The sequence below is a fragment of the Excalfactoria chinensis genome, chromosome 1, assembly GCF_039878825.1.
Source record: "Excalfactoria chinensis isolate bCotChi1 chromosome 1, bCotChi1.hap2, whole genome shotgun sequence".
NCBI lineage: Eukaryota > Metazoa > Chordata > Aves > Galliformes > Phasianidae > Excalfactoria > Excalfactoria chinensis.
Genome location: NC_092825.1, coordinates 17,161,814 through 17,169,860, shown reverse-complemented (window position 1 = coordinate 17,169,860; position 8,047 = coordinate 17,161,814). Strand labels below are relative to the sequence as shown.

Below are 8,047 nucleotides of genomic sequence, written 5' to 3'. Positions count from 1 at the left end.
TAGCTAGTGTGTTTAAGCAAGTACGTATTTCTTGATCTGAGCTATCTTTATCAGTTAACTGATTTTTTTTTTTTTAATTTTTATTTTCATTTGAACAAATGTCAGAAGTGTTTTATTGGGCATATATCAGTATATCAGGGGAAAAGAAAAAACAGCAGATCAGCTTGATCCCTTTTTGATTTGGTTTGTATGGCTGTACTTGTATAGTATTTATGTATCTAAAGTAAATGAGCTGTTGCAGTTGATGCTTCCTTTGGAGATCCCTTTCAAAGTCGTTTTCATTCATGCTACATAGACTTGCAACAAAGTAAGTATTAAGAGTGTATGCTAACAGCCTTTTATTCCTTGTTTATTCCACTTATAACTGACAGCCTGTTTTTACCAGTACAGCTGAACTGCTAATATAGTATATAGAGGCTTGCCTCATTTTCCGTGTTACAACAATGCATCTATATGGCAACAGCTGTCTAAACACAGAATTTTGTCTTGGCCGGATTGATCAGATGGACTCAATGAAAGACACATGGGAACTTAACTAGAAATAGTCTTATTATTGGTCTGTTAACTGATAATGTGGTGATTATTTAACGTGCAACATTAAGAAATAGAAATATATCTTCTCAAAAAAACATCTCTTAATGAAATAAAATGGTAGCAATGTTGAATTTTACTTGGAATTTTGTAGTTACTCTCAGGGTGCTGTGGAAGGCATATGCATTTGTGACAGCTTTATTCTATTTTTGTAACAGCTGTAACTTTCAAGAGTTTCCAATTCCAAACTCCTCACAAGCTATAACTTCTATGATTCTATGATTCATGTGAAGAATAAAACAAAAAGGTGATAATGATCTAATAACACGACTTGCATGGAAAGAAACTGCAGTTCCAGGGGAGGGCTCCAGACTGCCGGCTTGTGGTGGGTGTAACAGCAGTGCTCTAGTGCTTGTCTAAGGCTGCAGATTCTCCATAAAGCAGCAGTCAGGTGTAAATGTGCAAAAAAAAGAGGTAGTCCATTGACAAAGTGGATATTAGAAAAGTCTGTGCAAGGCATCTTGACAGTAAGTAACTAAAATTCTTCTTTAAACCTCGGAGTATTTTGCCACCTTTATTTATTGTGTAAGTTCTTCTGTTTCAGGTATTGTGAATAAATGCCTTTATTTGCACTTTTGACAACCTGACATGAATTAGAAGTGATCTGATAATAAATGAATATCTGAAATTCATTTCTCAGTCCTCAGAGTAAACTGCAGAATACCTAGCTTTCCATTCTGTTTTTGTGGACTGCTGTAAATCAAAGAGAGCATGCTTCCAAAGAAACTTCGTGGATTCTCCAGAGAATGAGCGTTACAGGTTCAGAAAACAAGGAAATGTCACTGCAGTAACCGTAAGTAGCTCTTTGTCATTGTCAATACAAGGGAGGCCATAATAAAAGGCTAAAATTGTTTGGCAACTACATGACAGCTTAACGTCTACTTCTACTATGACAGAACATGAATATTCCTTAAATGTATCTGTTCCTCTGTCAATATCCTTTTAGAAGTTAAGAGACGATTGTAGAGATTCAGTTGCTGCAGACAGAGCTTGTGTTCTGTGGTCCCAAAGTCTCTCCAGCCTCTGAGCTATTCTTGAGTTTTTCATCCGTGATAGTAGTGATAACATTGATAGCGCAATCATAAATTGATGCACTTCTCTCTTCCTGAATTTCTTTACTACTGGAGACACTTTATCAATATGCCAGCATGATGTTATGCTAGCATTGGGAGCCATAACCATTTTGTTGCCATTACCTTGTTTTAGCAGAATTTATCTCTAAAATTGCTCTGATAAGCTTATTTATATCCAAATCACTCAAACCTTTAATTTAATCATAAACACATCAGTGATGCATATTTTTCCATATGAAATCATTAAGGCAAAACCATATTAAATCATGGTTATTAAGTTGAGCACAAATAATTGCTGCCTTCTGTATGCACAGGGATAAAGAGATTGTTTTATTTAATATATGTGCATATGTGTGTGTATCTATATTATATATATATATATAATTTTTTTTTCTTCTTTTTTTTTTTTTTTTTGCAGGGGAGGGCTATAGTATAGACTGTGTTCTTTTCCAGGACTCTATAGACAGTGGTGACTCAAAATCAGAACTTTCAGATAAAGATCAGTAGTACTAAATTCAAAAGTCCAATGTAGTGTCACAAGGGTTTGGTTTCTAAGAACACATAAGAGAGTGCTCGTATATTTAGCATACGTACTCCATTAACTTCATCAGTGCTTGGCTATACTTATTGTATACAAGCTGTTAAGCTGGATGGCCAGAAAAGAAAGAGAGAATGATTACACAGTGGCTTTGGGCAACTTTAAGCAGTATCCACTGCCAGAACCATGATGCCATTGCACTTTTCTGTTAATTACCCAATTTGTTGTAAACTTCTGTCTAATCTCTGTATCATCTTGGATCAATGGCACATCAGCAATACAAGTCTGTAATTTGGGCAAGGAGCTGTATGTATAACAGGATATTCACAGGACTTGTGCTTGGCCTTTATGTGGGGTAAGGATGATGCTGGAATCCATCTATCAGGAATATTCCAGTTGAAGATCCCACTTTGTGGCGTGGGTTTTTTGTTTTGTGTTGTTTTTTTTCTTGGGGGGGGGGGGTTGCATCTTAAGATTATCTTTTATATGAAGCCATATTGTATACCAGATCTAATTGTATATATGTGAGTTTGGAAGATCTCTATGAATAATAGAGAAATGCATCATGCACTGGCCCAAGGTAGCCAGGTCTGAGACAGGGTAAAGAAAACCTGCTCATTACTGCTTGCTTGTTATCTGATACTTATGAGTATCAGATTTCTCTGAACACGGCATATCTTTCTTTAAATTCTTTTTTTTTTTTTTTTTTTTGTTCTGAAGCTATGAGTTACATCTGGTTTTCTTGTTTGTTAGTGTTTGCATGTATGTCATGTTTTGAGTCATGATTGACTTCGTTGTTTCATTGTTTTTTTTTCCCCTGGATTTCGATGTTGCCTTGCTTTGTAGCTCTTCCCCACGTAAGTGAGGAGACAGGACTTTAATTCTGAATGAGCCCATCTATTTTGGGATTACTTCAGCAGCAAATGGCTAGGGATTCTCACGGCAAGGCTTTCTCCACTGCATACCATCTTAATCATCTGCAGACCAGGTTTGTCTTCCACGGTGAATGAGGAAGAGGTAGTAAACTAATTAAGACTAGATTTGTCTCATTGCAGATAGAGGTTTTGATTTGATTATATGAGAGCTGAAGTATTAACTCAGTGTAAACACTGGATTCTTTCTTGGAGGTATACCTTTGTGAGTGACTTAACTTGGAAGAATGCTCAAAATTTGTGTTTTGCTACATGTTGAGAGTTTTGATACCGACAGAAAGAAGTTAGAAATAAAGTAACTTTAAGGAATTTATTAAATTAAGTTTCTAAGTTATTAAACATGATGGAGGCAGTGAGCAAGATTTCTTTCTTTCTTAATAAAGAAATAAGGTTATGTATGTGGTCATACTGCTTGCATGGGCTGTGCTTGTGTAAATTTTTTCAAATTCATGTCAAATGAAAAATCTTCTGAACCCCAAACCTGATAAGGAGAACAAGCACCAAAAATGATGATTGGTTTGAGAGATACATTGTGTTGAGTCTATGTTTGCAGAGCAGTCCTTGGTTGTTTTTTTTTCCTTCTCTGTTGCTGCTTTTTTATATACATTTGCTTAAATTATGCTCATCTTGTAGTGCAGTGATGTAGTTCAGGGGACTAAAGAGAAAATCTTTCATCTGTTTATGAAGGGTTATTAGGATGGCAGTTGTCATTTGGCAAGGATAGCTTCCCAAAAAGACTTTTGCAGGTAAAGGTACTGTACAGAATATATAGAAGGTGCCAAACAGTAAACACCAGGAGTTGAATAATTAATGCTGAAGAGGCAATGACAAGAGAGATGGGGTAATAATATTTCCTTGGTATAGGGTTTAGTCTGCTCTTTTTTAAATAACAGTATTATTATACGAGTGCAAAGAATTTTGCTTAAAAGATTGGGATTTCTGTGTGGGGTTTTTGTTTGTTTTTTTGTTTGTTTGTTTTTTATAATCAGCTTTAAAAAGCAATGTAGCTTTCAGTTTCTTCTTCCTGATCTGCTTCTCAGTCATACCTCAAAACAACCCTGAAATTTCAGCAGTGTGGTTGATGTGAGTTCTATGGCTATCTGTCCTGATTTACAAAGGATGCATGTATTGTATCCTCTTCATTGAGCACGTTGCTGTTCCACTATTTAGACAACCCACAAATAAGCAAATGGATAAGCGCTGTGCTTTTGGTGCAGCATTTTGTGAAAATGAAAATTACTCTGATTTATTTTTTGTGAAGTATAATATAGATAAGCTTCAACTTATCTTATTACTGATTATTTTTTATTTTTTAATTATTTTTTCCCCTCCCATCTTTGCAGCATCTACAGGAGTGAGTTCAAGACCTGTCTTCCTTCCATCATTCAAAGGTTATGAGCACATTTTGCAGAGAGCCTTATAACTGCAAATTCCCAAAGGTATGTGGTGTTAAAGGAGTCAAGACATCAGAAGGATAAAGAAGGAATAAAGTAGGTTTCCATGTCAATTGTGCCTCTCCAAGAACTGTTTAAGATATTGTTCTTGTTGCATGTGACAAGCTACAAACCTCTTCTTGCTGTAGGTGATTCCAAGCTGTAGTTCATCCAAATGCTTAAATGGAAACAAGGGCCTTTGCATAGCAGCAGCTGTACAGCCTAAAGACTACTCTGTCAGACAGTCTTTATCTGTAGATAACATTCCACAGGACTGCTTAGCAGATCCAAGTCATGGAGCTATTAGCAAACAGTGATGTAGCTTGAGTTCTGTTGGAGCTCAGATGATAAAAGGGCTCAGTCTTTATCAGTACTGTAAGAGGCACTGACAGAGAGTGCAGTATGTTTTGAAACTCATTTCAGAGAAGGCTTTTCTTTTGGATCACCTTGAACTGTTCTGGAGAAATAAAGGGTCTCATTATCAATTTTATAGAGAACCAGTTTCTTTCCAAGGAAGAGGAGAATTATGCATATAGAATATAAGTTAATGAGGCCAAAAGAAACAAACAACTTTGTTTCTGTACGAGTTAGTGAACGTAGATGAACACCTATATTATTTCATCTTAATTCGCCCTTTGTCAAAACATGTCCAGAGTCTTTGAGATCAGAGGAATTAAAAGGAAAACGCATGTTTCTTCTTAGCCAAAGAATAAAACAGATATTCACTAATCCTCTAATGGCAAAAAGCCTCAAGACTTTTCTTCCATATTTAAAACTAAGAGGTTCATCCTTTTTGGAATTCTCATCTAGGGCGTTTGGCCATAAATCCCCCTCAATCTTGTACGAAACAGAAATACCAATGCCCTAGGATTGATGATACCTAGCGGATGATTCAGTGATACATAGGATATGTGTATTTGTCTTTCAGTTAAGTAGTTCCCAAAGATCAGCTAACAGAGATGCAGGGAAACTATATAACTTAATAGACTGAGGGTAGGTTTATCAGCTTGTTGCTGTAATGTGTCTTGTAATAGGGTTGAGCATCTGCAGTGTATGCTATCCAGGTTTCTGAGGTCTGGGAACAACCTTTCTTTTGACAACAGCTGGCCCTGCACGGTCAAGTTCTTTGAGTAATTTGTCAGTGCCACAACTGATGAGGTAAGTGAAATGGAAAAGGATGTCCCTGCAGGCTGTGAGGAACCATAGTAATGTTGTATATTACTAGACAGTATTCCAGGGAGAATATTAATTATGTATTGGTGAGTGTGAAGAAGTAAACCAGATAGTGGGGAAGCCGGGCTTTGGAAACTTTATATGGATGGTTTGGTTTGCAGAATTATTCAGAGCTCTAGCAAGCCTTAGAAAGGTTAGGCAGAATTGTTGTGATATGATGAAGACCCACACACGTATGTTAAGGCAGCCCAAAATCTATATTTGAAGATTTTTACAGGTTCCAAAGAATATGTGGTGTGGGATCTGACTCTTTATTTTAGCAGCCCACTGTTCATACAGGGAAAGGAGTAATAGAGTCAAGTTCTATCCAGTAAAGAATAGTACCTCTGCCAAAACTTAAGTGCAGCAGCAAGCTTGAGTTGGTCTCTCTTAATCTGGAACAAAGATGTTACTCTGCAGGTGATATACTTGTACAATATAGCAACATCTCGAAACTCGATTCTGCAAGGGAAGATGATGCCAAGGCAGATGAACAGACTTTATGTTTATGTGATTCTTTCGTCTTGAAATATTTCTCTTGAGAATTTGTTAACTAGCACAGGTGAAAGCTGGTAAGAAGGAGATATTCCATCTGTGAAAATCTTTCTTGCAGAGTGAGTCAGCAGTGGCAACTTGAATCAAAACCTGATACTGCAAAGCAGGGGTGTGGAGATTGTGATGGAGTGGGACTAAAACCACACACTCGCTGAGCTACTGCCAAAAAAAGGCTGTGAGGGTCTTGCTGCCTTCTGAGCCTTTATCTTTTTGCTTGAAATTAGAAGTTGTTTCCTCCTTTTCCAAAAATGGAATGAATACTATTTTGAGGCACCACATATCACTAGTGAGATGGAGCAGGCAAGGAAACAAATCTTTGAGATTATAGAAGTGTGTGCTCAGGACTTGTCAAATATACCAGATATTACTGTGCATTGTTGCATTTTGAAAGAATATGAGCTAACCTACTGGTATTTAACAGTGAGGATCCTGATCTGGTAGACTATAATGTCGGTGAGAGAGGGTTCCTGTCAGGCCTGTTAGGATCTTTGTGCTGTTACTATGAAGCGGTGTAACAAGATTATGTACATTCTGTCAGAGTCTAGATGGTCTATAGACAAAGTCCTCATACCTCACTCATTCCTGAGGGTAATTGAGAGTATCAAGAGCAGTGGTGAACCTTACCTGTAAGTTATTAATTTGAGGTGGAGTTACCATCTTCAGCACAGGCACCAGAAAATGAAGCTCTGCAGTCCTTTGAAACTCTGCAGAGATTCTGAGGATCCTGGAAGCCTTTCTGTATTATGCGGAAGTAGATTAGAAGCCTCTCATTTCAGATTTGTTATGAGATTGGGTCCTGGCACTGTAACACATCATTCTAATCGATTCAGGCTGTGGTATAAGTCCTTGGTCAATAGGTCATGGGAATCAATGATGCCGCCTTATAATGAAATGATTTTGGAAGTACTGCTTCCTGGTTTTATCAGCATGAAGTTTCAGACATGACACCTTATGGTTACCAAACATGCCCTACATACAGGGCAGGAAGACAAATCTCAGGAAAGTCACATAAATAGAGAGAATACTGGAGAATAAAGCATAAGATCAGACAGCAAAAGGATAGTTAAATGGAACAAATACATATATGGAACAATGTCTTATTGAAGGGATGTGCAGCTATGGAATGCTGTAATGTACCTGGCAGAAGAAAGAAACGGGAAGAGTGCCAGACTGACTTGTACATCAGATGTGGGAAGAGTATGGATGCCATCAAGCTCTGTGGAAAGCTTGTCTCCAGTTGTAAAGCATTTGTACAGCTGCAGGACAGATACACATATGGATTATCACTTAAAAGATGAAAAAAACATGTTTTCTATCATGGATGGAGTTTTATTATACTTATTATTAGCTTCTTGACAGTATTTATCATTTCTAGTCATTTTTACAACTATGCCGTGTGCTAACATATACGATTTAGAGCACTGCTTCCTATTTATACAATTGCAGGCTGAATTCCAGTGCAGCTTCATTCATTTCAACGATGTGTTGTAAAATTTCTGAGACTGATGGCATGAGTGGCCATGTAAGCAATATAACCAGAGGGCAGTTCCTTAAAAGCAATACGCAATCAACCAGATGACCTATACAGCTTACCCAATCTTTGTGCTTTTTGGGTTTGGTTTTTTTTTTTTTGTTTTTTAATTGAGAAATTGATGTTACTGGGCCAGTTTGATCCTAAAAATTTCATGTGTTGGCTGTTGTAAGCTCCTGCTT

The 8,047-nt window shown here is 37.2% G+C and overlaps 1 protein-coding gene across 1 annotated transcript in view; it reads left to right on the top strand.

Moving 5' to 3' along the window:
* The first annotated feature begins 2,929 nt into the window (after nucleotides 1–2,929).
* Nucleotides 2,930–8,047, top strand: part of BRD1 (bromodomain containing 1) — a 63,521-nt gene continuing 58,403 nt past the window's right edge. Inside the window, exon 1 of the mRNA XM_072327090.1 lies at nucleotides 2,930–4,573. The gene's annotated coding sequence lies outside the window, so the exon portion shown is untranslated. The remainder of the gene's footprint in view (nucleotides 4,574–8,047) is intronic.